Below are 17952 nucleotides of genomic sequence, written 5' to 3'. Positions count from 1 at the left end.
ATTATTAATTTTTTTTTTTTTTTTTTTTCTTTTGAGACGGAGTCTCGCTCTGTCGCCCAGGCTGGAGTGCAGTGGCCAGATCTCAGCTCACTGCAAGCTCCGCCTCCCGGGTTTACGACATTCTCCTGCCTCAGCCTCCCGAGTAGCTGGGACTACAGGCGCCTGCCACCTCGCCCGGCTAGTTTTTTTTGTATTTTTTAGTAGAGACGGGGTTTCACCTGGTTAGCCAGGATGGTCTCCATCTCCTGACCTCGTGATCCACCCGTCTCAGCCTCCCAAAGTGCTGGGATTACAGGCTTGAGCCACCGCGCCCAGCTATTTATTATTATTTTAAAAGAATACTGATAATCCACACCATAGCTAGAGAACTGCACCCAGGATAGTCAGGCATCTGAAATTCAGGTCACATAAGTTATGGAAAACGTTCAGATTGTCATAATAACTGTCTCAAACATCTGTGAATCAGGACTCGACTTACTGTATGACACAAGGGATAGAATGCATGAAAAGCAGAGGCAAACATCAGCTGAAATGAGAGGGAATAATAGTAAGAGCTGAGTGCAGTAGGATCATACCTTTTGTGAGGTCGTTGATGCCCAATCAGTGGAGAAGGGTTTCCCTTAGAAGAAGAAATTTCTGTACAGGTGAGAGATTGGACCAGATGATCACCAAAGTACTTCTCTCTCAAATCTTATATATTCCCATGATAAATTTGAAACTGGGTAGCTTTCTCTTCATAATAAATTCAGTGTGGAAAGCCATGTAGGTACCTTTAGCCTGAGATGGGACAGAATGGTTGAATATTGTTTTCCATTCCATTGTGTAGCATAACTTCTATGTTACGTAAGAAGTGGTTCAAAGGAGCAGTCAGAAAAGCTATCCCAAAATACCTGTTTTGAAGAACTTGAAAGACATAAATCCTCTCAGTTATGCAAAGGTTGTTTGATATGAGTTCTACATTGTATATAGTTTCACATTTTGCACTTCTTTTACACTTTCTTTTATACTGTTTTTAAGATACAAATAAAACCCCCATGAAGTGGAACACGAAAATTACATTATCCCTATTTTCCATGTATTAGAATTTAGATTCAGAGAAGAGTCAAAGCTTTAGTCATGACCTAACCAGTGTCCAGTTTTAAATCACCTAATTACCTATATGGTACAGTTTTCCCTGCCATGTCATACCACTAGATCTAAGCCACCTTCAGGCCTCGACACCTCAGTTTAAGCTGGACATAACCTTAAACACAGTACAATCAGAGATTTTGGTCAAACAAGACAAATATAGGGCAAAAAAAGTTGACCACTAAGACCTTTTTGAGGACTATAAATCCAGAGGAAGAAGAGAAAGAGGAGGAGAGTTATGTTTTATTGCTAGATATTTTGTAATCTCTCTTAATTACAATGACTCTAGGAAGAAAATATTGCTATCTCTGCTATACATAGAACATGAAGGCCCCAAATGTCAAACAACTCATCTGAGGCCTCACAGTTAGATAGATAAATAGACTAGATAATCTCATGATTTAAATAATCATGACACAATTGGTCTAATGGTGTCCATACTCTTAGAAAGTATTCTGATTATAGAGTCTTAAGAGAAAACCCAGACTTTCCAATCAGTTTCTGAATAGCCAGCTGCCCATCTTTGTTCCTGAGGCTGTATACTATGGGGTTCAACAGTGGGGTGATGATGGTATAGGTCACTGTCACCAGCCTAGCTTTGCCCGATGTATATTTGGCTGAGGGCCACAAGTAGACAAAGAAAGTACAACCATAATGGACAATGACTACAATGAGATGGGAAGCACAGGTGCAGAAGGATTTTTGCTTGCCTTCAGCTGATGGGATCTTCAGGATGGTGTGGACAATGAAGCCATAAGAAATGCAGATAAATATCAAGGGCAAAACAAGCACCAAGACCCCAAAGATGAAGATGATCAGTTCATTGATTTCAATGTCAGCACAGGCGAGTCGGATAACTGGTGAAATATCACAAAACTAATGGTTGACCTTGTTGGAACCACGGAAAGGGAGGCTAAAGACCAAAGTTGGAGCCACAGAAAGGAAGGCTAAAGACCTAATACACCTGATGTATTAGGAAGCCACTAATAATGCAAGTTGCTACCAGTTGTCCACATACTCTCCAGCTCATGAGAACAATGTAGTGCAAAGGCTGGCAGATGGCAGCATAATGATTATAACCCATCACTCCCAGAAGCAGACAGTTAGTGACAGCAAAACCAACAAAGAAGAACATCTGGGTGGCACAACTCACAAAGGACAGTGTCCTTAGTACAGAGAATAAGTTGATAAGTATCTTGGGCAGGATAACGATTGTGTAGAAGATTTCCGAGATAGAAAGAATACCTAGAAAGAAGTACATGGGTGTGTGGAGGCTGTGATCCAAGTGAATGACTGAGATGATGATGATGTTTCCACTCCATATAATCAAATAGAGGCAGAAAAAGACCACAAAGAGGACAAGCTGCAATTTCCCAAGGCTGGAGAAGCCCAGCAGTAGGAACTCAGTGACAGAGGAGGAATTAGCTATGAAGAGTTAATCCCATGGAATAAAGCCAATATGATCAGACCCAGAGATCTTTGGAACTTAAAATTCAGAGAGACTTACCTTCATAAAGTAGCCATGCCAGCCTTGTTTGAATGAGAAACAACAAGCATGGGAGAGAAAAAAGAGTTGTAAATGTAACGAGAAGATTTTCTAAATTGATATGCATTCAAACTGCTATTTTTCTACTGCTGATTTTAGCAGTGAATCTGGGGACAAAAGTTCATAGGAAGTGTACAGTCATTTGCTCAAATAAAACCTATCCATCAGGTCCCCTACTTGGAGACTTATATAGATCCCATCTCTTTTTTTAATAGAGTGGTTCCTCCTTATCCAAAGTATTGCTTTCACTGGTTTCTAGTACCCAGGTCAGTTTCAAGTACCCAAGTCAACTGCAATCCAAAAACATCAAATGGAAAATTCCAGAAATAAACAACTCACAAGTTTTAAGTTGTGTGCCCTTCTGTGTATCATGTTGAAATTTCACACTGTCTTGCTCCTTCCTGCCCAGGACAAGAATCATCCCTTTGTGCAGTGTATCCGGACTGTATATGCTATTACCCATTAGTCACTCAGAAGCCGTCCAGTTATCAGATCAACTGTCATGGTATCACCAAGCTTGTGCTCAAGTAACCTTTATTTTCCTTAATAATGACTCCAAAGTGCAAGAGTAGTGATGCCGATATAATGTTATTATTGATCTACTTTATTATTAGTTATTGTTGTTAATATCTTGCTATTCCTAATTTATAAATTAAGCCTTATCATGGCCATGTATTATAGAAAAAAAATCATAGTATATTTAGGGTTCAGTACTATTCACAGTTCCAGGCATACAATGGAATGTTGGAACATATTCCCTGCAGACTAGAGAGGATTCTTGTAACCTAATGTTATAAAATCCTTTATATTAGTTATTATTTTCAATGGTCACACTTTTATCCTGATTACTGATACATATATCAATAAGCGATAGCATGAATAAGCTGTAACACCATTGTCTGATGATTCACCTTTCTATGCCTGTTTTTAATACCTTCTCCATCTAGAAAAGCATCCATTTGTCTTTGTGTTACTTAAAGAGCACAGTTCCCTTTTACAACTAATTATATAACCAATTTTCATGCATTCATTTGTTAAACATAAATTGGTTTCGAACTATTGTTATTGTTTTAGGACTGGCTTTATGATTACTCTACAAACTCTTACAGGATTATAGGCCTGATTTCTCCTTACAGAAAAGACATGGCTAGAATCATTTAGTTTTGCTTCAGCATTCACTTGTTGCCCATTGTTTTATGTTCTGTCCTTGATGTACCTGGCTTGGAGGCCCAAAACGCTGTCATTCCAAAGAACTGTCTCTAAATTCCTGAATAGGTGGGCTCAGATACCTTCCCTAAGGCCTCCAACATATTTATCATTGCTGGTACTGAATTACATACATTTTAATCAAAGCACTCTTATTCTGTGCTACCTCTTGCCTAAATGTGTTCTTTTATCTAGATTCTGTATTTCAATAAGTAGTTTCAAAATACTCTTAAGCCATCTAAGCTATAAATTTCTACGACATGTTTAAACTCACCATTTTTCTAATCTTCCACATTCAATCTATTTTTGTTCACTTTTAGGATTCATTATTATTTTTTGCAAGTAATTGTCATTTGCTTGGACTATAGTATTATAAGTGAACTGACAAGATTCTCCCTTCCACTCTGAGTAATCCTCCATAATAGCAGCAGAATTGTCTTTCTATAGAACAAATCCTATCACATTACCAAACCAACTGACTCTCAGTTATCTATCAAATATTCTAGGTCTTTCACACTTTTCCCAGTTTCACCTTTTCACTCATAACTGCCATTATAGATTCCTTCATATGTACTTCAGCAGTGAGAATTTTTACACAATCGAGTCATTTTTCATACTGCTTTCTATATCTGGAAATAGTCTCTGCTTTATATTTACCGTTTTTCTGCTTTTAATTTTGTGGTCTAATTTTACTTTTCATTTAAAATGACTTTACTCATAAAATTCTTCCTACAGTTTCCTAATCATGCTGCACCATTTTTTTTTTCCTGAGTAGTCACTAGAATCTTACTTGTCTTGCCACAAACTACTATTATAAGATTATCTTTGACTCTACAAACTATAACTTACCAGATAACAGAAACTGCATCTCGAACACATACAATGATGCCCAACATATACTAAGTGTTTCAAAACCTGTTGAAAAAAATCAATGACCAATGATATCACTTTATTCTCTAAATCATTTCAAAACTCTCAGGTAGATGATATTTGATTCCAGGGATTTTCAAAACTTGTTACCTTAATATTTACCTACCCTGTAATATTAACACTCTGCTTCAACATTTTGGGATGAAAAATCTCTCTGACATTATTCTCTGAATGTAGAGCAAAAAATTCCATAAAAAATGTTGCTATATTATTTATCATTTCTGATTATCAAATAGTCTCCTCCATTATCTCACTAGCTAAACTTTTGATTTTAATTTTAGAAACACTTGATTTAGGGGCTTGAAGTCCTTTACAAATAACTAAATTGCTATCAATATTCGCTGTTTTGTTTAGGCAAATGTTTAATAAAATTTTGAAATGGGAAGAGAACCAAGAGTTTTATTTTCTATCTCAGTATATTTTTGAATGGCCTTATCTCTAAACTTTATAAATAAAGAATATACACCATGCATTTGACCAAAACAGATTCCTCACTAACATTCTTCCTGAGACATCATCTATGCCTTTCCACTTTCCATATATCCTTTCTTGGAGTGTTTTCTCACTTATAGGTTCATCCCCAATATTAACAGTGACAAAGTATGCAAAGAAAGTTGGTGTATGTGAAAGAAAATTGGTGTACGTGAAAGAGAAGTAAGGTCACATTACTCTGTATCTACTCTATAACTCCTACCCCATCAACCATCTGTTCTTTCAAACTCATCCTTGGAACCTATGTGGAAACTAATAGTCATAAATAAAATTTACTATGGAAATATTTGACTTAACTCAGTCGAGGGTACTGTTTAAAGTTACTGGTAAATAAGAGGTAATGACATGAGTTTGGAAGGGAAGGCATTACAGATTGAAAGAAATGCTTAGAAAAATGAGAAAGGGGAAGAAAAGAAAAGAAAAGAAGAAAAATAGAGTAACTAGATCATCCTCTTAACAAGTAGAAAAAGTGAATTCATATTTTAACATTATGCTGCGTAGTAACTCTTCATCACCTATAAGGTAAAGTCAAAACTCCTTAAGCTGAATCATAGGACAGATGATTCTCTGTCCCATGTACATTTACAATCTCATCCTCTAAGTTTTCATCACACAGGAATTATACTGAAATACTTAGTTTCCTTTATATGCCTTTGTGTCTCAAGATTCCACTGAGAAAGAGAGGAGAGAGAAATCTCAGCCTCCAATATCATTTCCCCTTCATGTATGGCCCACTCATTCCTCCCATTTTTAGAGTTATCAATTATCTAACTTTCTCCAATATGTCTAAGGAGGGTCTGCTGTTCCCTTGTTAGTAATCTAAAGCTTGTCTAAAACATGTTATATCTAATTTTTTCTTTCCCATTGGTCTCTCCAATAGATTTAATAGCCTCAAGGATAAATGCCTCATCTTATTCCCTTTGTATCCCCAACTTTATCCAATATTTAAATAAATGAGATATAGATACTTCAGGAATAAATAAATGTCTATTAATGAATTAATAATAATTCTAATTAGTTTATTTTTTAGTAACTTGGTTTCCTTAAGAGGTACTATTATGTGCCTCTTAAGTGAGAAACATTTCTGTATTCCTCATGCAGTGTATGTTTACTGTAATTTTTTTATTCTTCCTTTCTAAGACTAATACTACCTCCACTCCTGAAATAATCAAGACTTATCCTGGGTCTCTGTCTTTGCTTTGGCCTTGGTTTCCATCTTTATCTTTATTTTTTCCACTATTCAGCTTTTCTTTCTGTCATTTGATTACAAATTCTGTTTTTTCATTACTAATAACTAGGGGTAAACAGATCACTAGCTCATGGGAAAAACTCAACAATTTAAAAATTTGACACAAAAATAAATGACTGTCACTGGTCTTCTTAATAAAAAAAATCAAGGTCTCTAAATAAAAATTAAAATTTTACATTTCTTCAAATCAGAGTTCTAGAGCCTTGTAACCTGCCAGTTTATTCAGTCTCAGGCACCTCCTAGAAACTTCTGTGAAGGTTTCTAGGTGAAATTTACCAAAATTGTCTTCCCTGTCATGATGCCTCAGGGTTCTTCTTCATCTTTCAGGAACTCCCAAGACCAAAATAAGAAAACAGCATTACTCCACAGAAAAATGTTACCTGTGCCCTTTCTCCATGGCTACTTTAGGTAATGGCTCAATAAGTGTCATCAGTGGCCTTTCCTTTTTACATTAGCCATGGACTCAATGCCTTGGTTGGTAAGTGAGCTCTCCACCTCCACAGGGAGATAATTACCACATTGTGCCCAATACTTGTCCATAATTTTTCTGATTAGCATGTGGAACCATGATAATATACTATAAGAATTCGTTGGCCAAAGAAAAAGTCCTATTATTCATGGGGATTAGTTGACTCCCTCTTAGAAATTCTCTAGTCAGAAATGTGGAGGTTCTCCAGGCATCATTTGTTAAAATATACAACAATGAAACCATCTCCTTTGAATTTCCCTGCATGGTGCCTCTAGAGTTTCATTCTGAAATTGAAGAAAGGTATTCTTTTTTAAGCAGCTACACATTCCTATTTCTGAAAGCTAGAAGAGAGGAAGATATAAAGAATAGAGGACAGAATGTTAGAATGGCAGAATCTTTCAGATACATTCGAAACAGGTTTGCTTCTGGAATACAATGTGAATTTGGTAAAAATTTCCTCAGTATATGAAGACAGTTTGGGTTATGGAGAAAAGTGTGACAGTGCCTTCATATAGGTTTCCACAAAGCCCATCAGCTTTCTCCCCATTTCAGTTCACATATTGATTCTTTCTGACAGTGAGTCCATCCACTTGGGCTGGAAGTGGGTGAAATGTTAGATACACATGGACGTCTCCCTGAGGTGCTCACATGAACTGCTCTTGTATAAGTCATGTACCAGATGTTCTCACTTACAAGTCAGACCCGAACAATGAGAATACATGGACACAGGGAGAGGAATAACACATACTGGGGCCTATGGTGGAGGGCGGGGAGGGGAGAGCATCAGAATAAATAGGGAATGCAACTGGGCTTAATACCTAGGTGATGAGTTGATGGGTGCAGCAAACTACCGTGGCACATGTTTACCTATGTAACAAAACTGCACATCCTGCACACGAATCCCATAACTTTAAATTAAATTAAAATTTTTTTTAAAAGGATGCTGCAGGGATGAGAAAGTAAGAGAAAAGCCCAAGTGATTAAGCCAGACAGGAACTTTTGGTGGCTGCTTCCTTCCCCTGAATCCAGATAGGATGAGTGACTACTTTAACCAATAAATTACAATCAATGTAAGACTGTATCCATTTATTAACCCTGGTCTCTAAAGTCTAGTAGCTGCTACTTATGGTGTGTTGAATCATTCACTTTTGTACCCTAGCAACCGTGTTTTGAGAAAGCCCAGGTAGCCCTTGGAGAATCTATATGGAAAGAAACCAAGGCTCCTGGCCAATAGCCCCAGCTGAGCAAACTGTGTGTGGAGGCTTTTATCCTGGTGGATGACACTGATAATGGTGACATTGCCACTAAGGATGACTAGATACTAAAAAAGAAAAACTACAAAGAGAGCCAGCTGAATTTCACCAAGGCTGGAAAAACCCAGCAACAAGAAGTCAGTGACCATGGTGAGGTTTTCTGCCAAGAACTACAAAGACAGAAAGAAGTAAAACATATTCAGGAATGTGAATATAAGAATTTGGGGCATGCAGTCCTTTGTTCCTTTCTGGAGGTGACAAAGAAGAATCTTGCCTTTTACTTGCCTTTTCCGGTTCCTAGCTACCTCTCATGTTCATTGGTTCATGGTCCCCTCCTTCCATCTTCAAAGTCAACAAAGTTACATCTCTTTCTCTGACTTTCTGATTCTCTCTCCCAATTTTAAGAACCCTTATGATTACTTTGGGCCTACCAGAATAATACAGGATAATATCTCCATTTTATTGTCAGTTGACTTTCCTTCTGCAACCTTAATTCCTCTTGTTATAATCCAACATATTCTCAGGTTCCAGTGATTAAAACCTAGAAATCTTTGGGAGCTCGTTATTTGGCCTACTAGAACAAGCAACAAACCATCTAAAAATGATATTAAGAAAACAATTCAATTCACAATATCATTTTAAAAAGCTTAGTGTCAGATTTAACAAAAAAGTGCAAGACATATGCACAGATATCTCTCAAACATTTTTGGGATAAATTATAAAATATGACTAAGTGAAGAACACCCATGTTCATGAATTTAAAGATATAATAAAATAAAGAGCAATTCTGACCAAATTGGCCTATGTAGTCAACATAATTCTTAACAAATCCCAGCAGGCTTTTATTCTAAAGATTGATAAGATGATTATAAAATTTATATGAAAAGAAATCAGAATTGCCCAAATGTGTTCAGTTTAATCACTAAATAGAGGCCTTTGGAGCATTGTGATCCATTTAATAGTCACCATTTTAGTCCTACTCTAGGATCCTCAAGTGTTTCCGGAACACATCACAGCTCTTTGAAGACTGTTGATAGAAATAATTGTAAGTGTTGATAGAAATAATTGTAAGTTGATTATTTGCATTCTCAGGCTGATAACTTAAAGTTTACCACTAATAATGCCCAGTTATATTTGTAATCATAATTAAAATAACCATAAACACATTTTACAAAAGAAGATATTATATACCTGAACAGAGGGTTGGGAGACAGGTCCTGTTGAGCTCAATATAGATGGATTGAGTTAGGTTAATATCACTTATTCTCCACTTTGAACAACGATAATGTAGACATTCAAGAAAAATAAGCAAACAGATTGTGAATAATTATCTGTATTTATATGCAGAATAAGTATTTTCTGAATTGACTAGAATTATCCTTATCACCTTTCTTCTTCCCTTATCCATCATCTTTATCTATAGACATACATGGAGCCTAGCATGCCTTAAATAAAACATGGTCTGTTGTAGAGTCATTGAATTCTGATACATAAACTGCTTTTAGGAAAAACTTTGTATATGGTTTATGAAAAAATGAAAATTGAGGTTTGAAACTTATAATAGCTTTTTCTGCAGTAAAAAGTCAAAGCAATGTAGTATACTTTTGATTTTCTAGTAACTGTTAATTAAATGTTAGTATAAGAGAAGACAAGAATACTTTTTATTCAGGTAGAATCCCATTAAATAAAATTAGCTTATATGAAATTTATTCTAATTACTGCACCTAAATCTCCTCTCAGGTTCTAACAAGTAGAAATAAGAATCTCTTCACTCTGTCAATAGTTTCTTTTGCTGTGCAGAAGCTCTAGTTTAATTAGCTCCCACTTACAAATTTTTGTTTTTGCTGCAATTGCTTTTGGGAACTTAACCAAAAATTCTTTGCCAAGGCTTATATTGAGAACAGTATTCCCCAGGTTTTCATCCAGGATTTTTAGAGTTTGAGGTTTTACATTTAAATTTTTAATCCATTTTGAGTTAATTTTTGTATATGGTGAAAAGTGATGGTCCAGTTTCCCTCTTCTGCAGATGGCTAGCCAGTTATCCCCGCACCATTTATTGGACAGGAAGTCCTTTTTCCATTGTTTTCTTTTGTCAGCCTTGTTGAAGATTAGATGGTTGTAGATGTGCAGCTTGCTTTCTAAGTTTTTTTATTATGTTCCATAGGTCTATGTGTCTGTTTTTGCACCAGAACCATGCTGCTTGGGCTACTGTAACATTACAGTACAGTTTGAGGTTGGCTAGTATGATACTTCTCTCTGACTTTGTTCTTTTTGTTTAGGGTTACTTGGGCTATTTGAGCCCTTTTTTGGTTTCATATGAATTTTATAATAGTTTTGCTAATTCTGATAAAATTACATTCGTAGTTTGATAGGAATAGCATTGAATCTGTAAATTGCTTTGGACAGTATGGCCATTTTAACAATATTGATTATTCCAGTTCATGAGCATGGAATGTTTTTCCATTTATTTGCATCATCTCTGATTTTTTTGAGCAGTGTTTTGTAGTTCTCCTTGTAGAGACCTTTCTCTCCTTTCATTAGGTGCATTTCTAGATATTTTATTTTCTTTGTGGTTATTGAAATATAATTATGCTCTTGATTTGACCCTCAGCCTGGACATTATTGATGTATAGAAATACTACTGATTTTTTTAGATTGATTTTGTATCCTAAAATTTTACTAAAGTCATTTATTATGTCTAGGAGCCTTTTGGCAGAGCCTTTAAATTAGTTTTCTAGATATGGAATAATATCAACAACGAAGACCAGTAGTTTGACATTTTCTTCCTATTTGGATGCCTTTTATTTCTTTCTCTTGCCTTGAATAGGAGTGGTAAGAATGGGTATCCTTGTGTTGTTTCAGTTCTCAAGAAGAATAGTTCTAGCTTTTGCTTGTTGAATATGATGTTGGCTGTGGATTTGTCATAGATGTCTCTTATTATTTTGAGATATGTTCCCCAAAGACTAGTCTGTTGAGGGCTTTTATCATGAAGGGATGTTAGATTTTATTGAAAGATTTTCTGCATCTATCAAAATGATCATATGAATTTCATTTCTAATTGTTTATGTCATGAATTACATTTATTGATTTTCATATATTGAACCAGACAACCTACAGAATGGGAGAAAATATTCACAAACTATGCGTCAGACAAAGGCCTAATATTCAGAATCTATGAGAAACTTAAATCAAGCAACAAACAATAAATGCCATTTTAAAATGTGCAAAGGATATAAACAGACACATCTCAAAATAAGACATACAATCAGCCATGAAACTTATAAAAAATGCTCATCAATAATCATCAGAGAAATGCAAATCAAAACCACAATGAGACACCATTTCACACCAGTCAGAATGCAATGAAATAAAATACTTGTTTCTATACATTTAAATGATCCATCACCCTTTCATCTTACTCATATTCATGACTATCCAAGTGCTCATAAACATTGATCAAAAACAGCAAAGACTAAAATGTATCTTACACATTTATCCTATATATTTAAAGAAGCATTAATTAAAACATTAATTTTTTAAGTTTATTTAAAATTTTTAATTTAAAATTTTTAAAAGAATACGGAAAACCTATCTGTACATTTGAGCAAAACCATTGATCAGTAACAATAAAAATAAAATCATATGAAAATCATATTTTTGAAAGCTCTTCCACATGATAATTTTTTTTTTTTTTTTTTTGAGAGGGAGTCTCGCTCTGTTGCCCGGCCTGGAGTGCAGTGGGCGGATCTCACCTCACTGCAAGCTCCGCCTCCTGGGTTTACACCATTCTCCTGCCTCAGCCTCCTAAGTGACTGGGACTACAGGCGCCCGCCACCACGCCTGGCTGATTTTTTGTATTTTTTAGTAGAGACAGGGTTTCACCGTGTTAGCCAGGATGGTCTCGATTCCGTCTCGGCCTCCCAAAGTGCTGGGATTACAGGCTTGACCATACAATAATCTGAAAATACTATTAAACAAGTGTTGGGGCAAAGGGAAAATTCAATGTAAAATAAAATAAATTCTAGAAAATAATGTCAGCTATATATATTAGACTATATGGGCTAAATTTAAAGCAGTTATCAAAGAAAGTTTATACCTTATTTACCTAAACAAAAATTTAATTATTTTTAAAGTATGAAACATCTCAATGCCGTCTAAACTCTTTCTGACATATAGTAGTAACTTAATAAATACATCTTCAATACATTTTAAATATCAGTTTAAATTTTCAACACGTATGTTCAAAATTTATTTTATATGTTAATAAAATACAAAAAATGTTGAAGAATAGAAAACATTGTATTACTGGACAGAAAATTTGAAAAGCTAAACTTACACAATAATGAAATATTATCAAGCTGTATTAAGCAACAATTTGTATAAAATAAAATATTTACAAAAATGGCACCATTAGAAATATTAGAAAGCAAACAACAAATGGGAAACTACCAAAAATATTCTTCAAATAAATTCATTAATAAAAAGTTTATTACAAACTGATGGAGAAAATAACAAACTTTGAAGAAGCAGATAGATATAAGCATACAGTTTATAAAATAGAAATAGAATGCATCAAACGTAAAAATTTATGTTAAAAATATAATTTAACTTGAAGTATATTTCAAGTAAAGTAGAGACATTATTTACACCTATCAAATTAACTGGTGGTGTTATATGACAAGTAACAAAAAGTTTACTAATAAGATTATAAGCCGAGCGCAGTGGCTCAAGCCTGTAATTCCAGCACTTTGGGAGGCTGAGACGGGCGGATCACGAGGTCAGGTGATCGAGACCATCCTGGCTAATACGGTGAAATCCCGTCTCTACTAAAAAATACAAAAAACTAGCCGGGCGAGGTGGCGGGCGCCTGTAGTCCCAGCTACTTGGGAGGCTGAGGCAGGAGAATGGCGTAAACCCAGGAGGCGGAGCTTGCAGTGAGCTGAGATCCGGCAACTGCACTCCAGCCTGGGCGGCAGAGCGAGACTCCGTCTCAAAAAAAAAAAAAAAAAAAAAGCTTATAATTTGCTCTTGTTTATGCCAAGAAATTTAGCAAAATATATCAACATCCTTGAATATATTTATCTAATTTATTGCAATATTCTATTTCTTAAAAGTTGCCCATAGAGATTTATATGTAAAAATATATTTATAATAACGAAAATTTGAAAATCATAACACAAACTAATAGTACTTATTTTAAGAAAGGCAGTATTACTGTGTATTGAATGACAGTATGGAATCTAGAGGAAGGTAACTTGGCTTTGGGTCCCAGTTCTTCCATTGGGTGACTGTGTAACCTTAGACAACTTATTTAACCTCGCTATAATGTAGTTGTCTCATCTGTGAAAGAGGCTGTGATTAATGTTAAGTGTATTAATTTATGTAAACTTCTGAGAACAGCACCTGCTACATAAGAAGTACTCTATCTAATGGCATTATTTTCTTTACTATTATTATTTTTTTTACTGGTCTCTTTTCTCTTATAGATAAATATGTTTTAAGACAGTAATTTTGAAACTTTATGTTTATTACATCACTGAGGTTATAGAATCAAATTAGTGGTCTACCTCAGCAGTTTTTAAATTTAAATGGAGAGCAGATATAAGAAGAGAAGATTAGAATAAAGCATACCCAGTCTGAGTAGTCCTTATTTAAAGTGAATATTTTATTTCAATTTGTATATGTGCACATGCATACTAGGTGTCAATTAAAATATATTTGTACTTTTTCTTGCAGACAGAACTATGAAAATAGAATACACACTCAATGAGCTGACCAACTGATTCATAATATCTTTATTGGAGAATGAATTTTCTTTTTCTCTCCAGGCCCCCTGATACCCATATCTGGTGTTTTTGACATGATTGATTCCTCTCTAGAGCCAGAACTATGGAATCTGAAAAGAATCTGTATGTCTTTTAAAAAATAAATATATTATGACACTCTTTATTTTTGTTTGCCTTTCCTTTCTTGTATCCAGCCTGAAGGGAGAAATTAGAAGAAACAAATTTATTCAAAGTAGGAAGCTATAGGGTTTTGTTTCGTTTCATTTTGTTTTTCATTTTTACCTCCACCCCTGTTGACTTGGGAAGGGCAATTGGAGGAGATTATTTTCCAGAGTGATTTGGGCAGCAGAGATAGAGGGGCCTGAGAATGGGAGGCATGGCATTGCAAACACAGAGAACAGCTGGGAGAAGATGGGAGAGGAGAGGAGAATAAATGGTAAGGTGGGTGTTGAAATAGTTCAACTAAGAAGTGGCAATCACAGGGACATTTAAATTTACATTTAACCAAGTACCTTCTAACTCAGAACCCTAAAAAATCCCTGCAAATGTTGCAAAATTCCAATTTTCTTAAAAGAAAGAAAGAAAAAGAAAAGAAGGAAGGAAGGAAGGAGAGAGGGAGGGAAGGAGAGGGAGAGAGAGAGAGAAAGAGAAAGAAAGAAAGAAAGAAAGAAAGAAAGAAAGAAAGAAAGAAAGAAAGAAAGAGAGAGAGAAAGAAAGAGAGAGAGAGAAAGAAAGAGAGAGAGAGAGAGAAGGAAGGAAGGAAGGAAGGAAGGGAAAGAAAGAAAGAAAGAAAGAAAGAAAGAAAGAAAGAAAGAAAGAAAGAAAGAAAGAAAGAAAGAAAGAAAAGGAAGGAAGGAAGAAAGGAAGAAAAGAAAAAGGAAGGAAGGAAGAAAGGAAGGAAGGAAGGAAAGAAAAGAAAGAAAGGAAGTAAGAAAGGAAGGAAAGAGGGAGAGAAAGAAAGAAAAGAAAGAAAGAAAAAGAAAGAAAGAATGAAAGAGAGAAAGAAAGAAAGAAAGGAGGGAGGAAGGGAGGGAAGGAAGGAAGAAAAAAGGGAGTTAAAGGGAAGGAAAGAAAGGGCGAGAAAGGGAAGGAAAGAAAGGGAAGAAAAAGGGAAGGAAAGACAAGGAAAAAGACTGTTGATAATTTGATCTCTTACAACACCACAAATATTTATTCCAGCTCCAAGATTTTATCCCAATGTTTTAATCATATGGAACTTCATAGTTCATTGAACATGCAAAGAGCCTTTTCCTGTGTTAGGGCAGATCTTCTCATTGTTCAAATGACTTCCCTGTAAGTCAGGTTTCCAAGCACTATTTCAATTTAAAAACTATTTATTGTATACATTACTTAATCTGAGACATCATATTTGGTGTTTGAGATACAACAGTGAAAAAAGCAAAGATCTTTGCCCTTGTGAAACATGCATTCTAGGACTTCTTACGTTTTATATCATTCTATAAAATGATCATTCTTACCTAGTACAATTCAAGCTCTTAGAAGTCAAAGACTATGTTGTTCATTTGACAAAAGTTTCGGTGCCATGCACCAAACACTTATATACATCTCTCTAACCACATCAGCATCAGTTTCCAGCAAGAACAAATATTCAAAATCTGACAAAATTATAATTGAACAAATTAATACATAAATAAATCATTGCAACTAATTTGTACGTATTTTTCATGTAGTTTGTAAAGATAATTCCAGTGAGTGATCAAGGAAGCTAGATAAAAATTTATTATGAAGAAAGCACTAGAGACGGAATTCACATTCCTATTTCAGCATTTTCTTTGAGCAAATAAATTAATCCTCCTGAATCTTAGTTTTCTCTTCTGTAATATGGGTTATTATAAAGATGAATGGACAGCGTAAGTAAAAAACATAACCCAGAATTATAAGAAGCCCTAATTAAATATTTCCTTCCTTTCTTCCTTCATTTCTTAAGACTGGTGCTAGGGGTAGCCTTTTTGACCATTCTGCAATATCTCTAATGTTCTTTTTTCTTGACCTTAAGATCTCAACCTGAGCGTTATTTTGTCTCCCCATCCAGCTACTTTTCCTATTACCACCTTCCAATCCTTCGCTGTCATGTATTTGTAAACTGCAATTCGAAGAAAATCTCAACAATTTCTGAATTAAACATAAGATAAAAGGCATAACTAGCTAACATCTTTGAAATGACATAATTATGTCCTAAGGTTTTAGATAATTTAATTTCTTCAAGCTGTCCACTGAATAAAGACCAAATCTCCAATATGAGAGAGTTTCACATTCTTTAAAATATGAATCCTAGGGTACAGAGGAATGCAGTTGCTCTGTACCTTACTCATGGCCCAGGCCCTTTAAGGAAAAGTCCAAATAATTCGCCAAAACTAGCATGTTCCCAATATATTATATATCTTCCTGCTAGTCTCTTAAAATTTTTCAAGACAGCAACAAATGACTTACTACTTCACTCCCTAGAAAAGTGGTCATTGTGCCTTTTCTATATGGGCTGGATCAGCTACAATCCTAATAAGTATAATTAATGGGTTTTTTTTTCTGGTTCACATTAGCATCAATGCCTGCTTGGTAATTTTACTATCTAGCACCCTAGGGAGTTATGACCACATTGCTTCTGACACATTCTGACCTCCCTCAATTAGCAACTATGATCCAAGGGAAAAATGCTCCTCAAGGCTTTTTTGCCAAATAGATAAACTACGCAATAGACTCAGGAAATTAGTTGGTTTCCTATTTTAGATTCTTTGGTGAAGTGACTCATTAAAAATCTGGAGGCTACTGGAAACACAATCAGCAGAAAAATCTCCCATGGGCTTCCTCCTACAGTTCCTGATTTTTGCCATTTGGCTGGAGACAAGAATGTTTACTCCTTAACTTAAGCCTCTATTTCAAGGGAAGGAATGTATTTTGAGAAATGGCAGAGCAATGGACTAACAGGTGCTTGTAGATCCAGCAGTGACAGCAGCAAGGAGCAAATCTGGGAGATGCAGCACGGTGTGGGAGAACTCACTTATAGTGTCCAGAGACAGCATTGATGTATTTATGTATTACCAAGTTTAGTTTCAGTCATGAACCATGTTACATTTAGGTGATCTGAGCTCAAATAATTGGTAATTTTTACCTTAAGAAATTAATCCCCCAGCCAGGTGCAGTAGCTCACACCTGTAATCCCAGCACTTTGAGAGGCCGAGCAGGGGCGGATCACCTGAGGTCAGGAGTTCGAGACCAGCCAGGCCAACATAGTGAAACCCCATCTCTACTAAAAATACAAAAATTAGCCAGGTGTGGTGGTGGGCACCTGTAATCCCAGCTACTCAGGAGGCTGAGGTAGGAGAATCACTTGAACCTGGGAGGCGGAGGTTGCAGTGAGCTGAGATTGCACCATTGCACCCCAGCCTGGGTGACAGAGTGAGAGTCCATCTCAAAAGAAAGAAAATAAAAAAGAAAGGAAGAAAAAAATTAACCCCCAGAGGAGGAAACATAGAAAGCAGTGACTGCTGCACGTTTTGATGTGGGATTATGAGAGATATGCATATGTCACTATAAAGAAATGCAGAAAATAAATACGAATTGGATTATGGAGGTCAATAACTACTTAGAGGTGGTTATGCTTGAATGAAGTTTTTGAAATCTGAGTAGTGGGTAGACAAATGATAAGAAATCACAAATTTTGGGAAAATACATGTAAAGGTAAAGAGGCATGAAACAATATATTGTATTAGAACAACAAGTACTTTGGTAGAATTTTTAACAAAGAGTTAAAATGCACCTTCAAATCTGTTAGGAACTATTGAGAGTTTTATAATCTGGGACATAATTTAATCAGATTTTTATTTTAGAAAGATGATGACAATGATAATAAAAATCAACACTAAAATAGTGCTCAG

At 35.5% G+C, this 17952-nt stretch overlaps 1 pseudogene; it reads right to left on the bottom strand.

The window, feature by feature from the left end:
• Positions 1-1587: 1587 nt before the first annotated feature.
• On the bottom strand, positions 1588-16537 carry LOC140709279 (olfactory receptor 10R2-like; annotated as a pseudogene).
• Between the last annotated feature and the right edge of the window lie 1415 nt (positions 16538-17952).

The sequence above is a fragment of the Chlorocebus sabaeus genome, chromosome 20 (assembly GCF_047675955.1).
Source record: "Chlorocebus sabaeus isolate Y175 chromosome 20, mChlSab1.0.hap1, whole genome shotgun sequence".
Classification (NCBI taxonomy): Eukaryota; Metazoa; Chordata; class Mammalia; order Primates; family Cercopithecidae; genus Chlorocebus; species Chlorocebus sabaeus.
The sequence above is the reverse complement of the archived record's forward strand: the minus strand, read 5'-3'. Positions and strand labels throughout refer to the sequence as shown.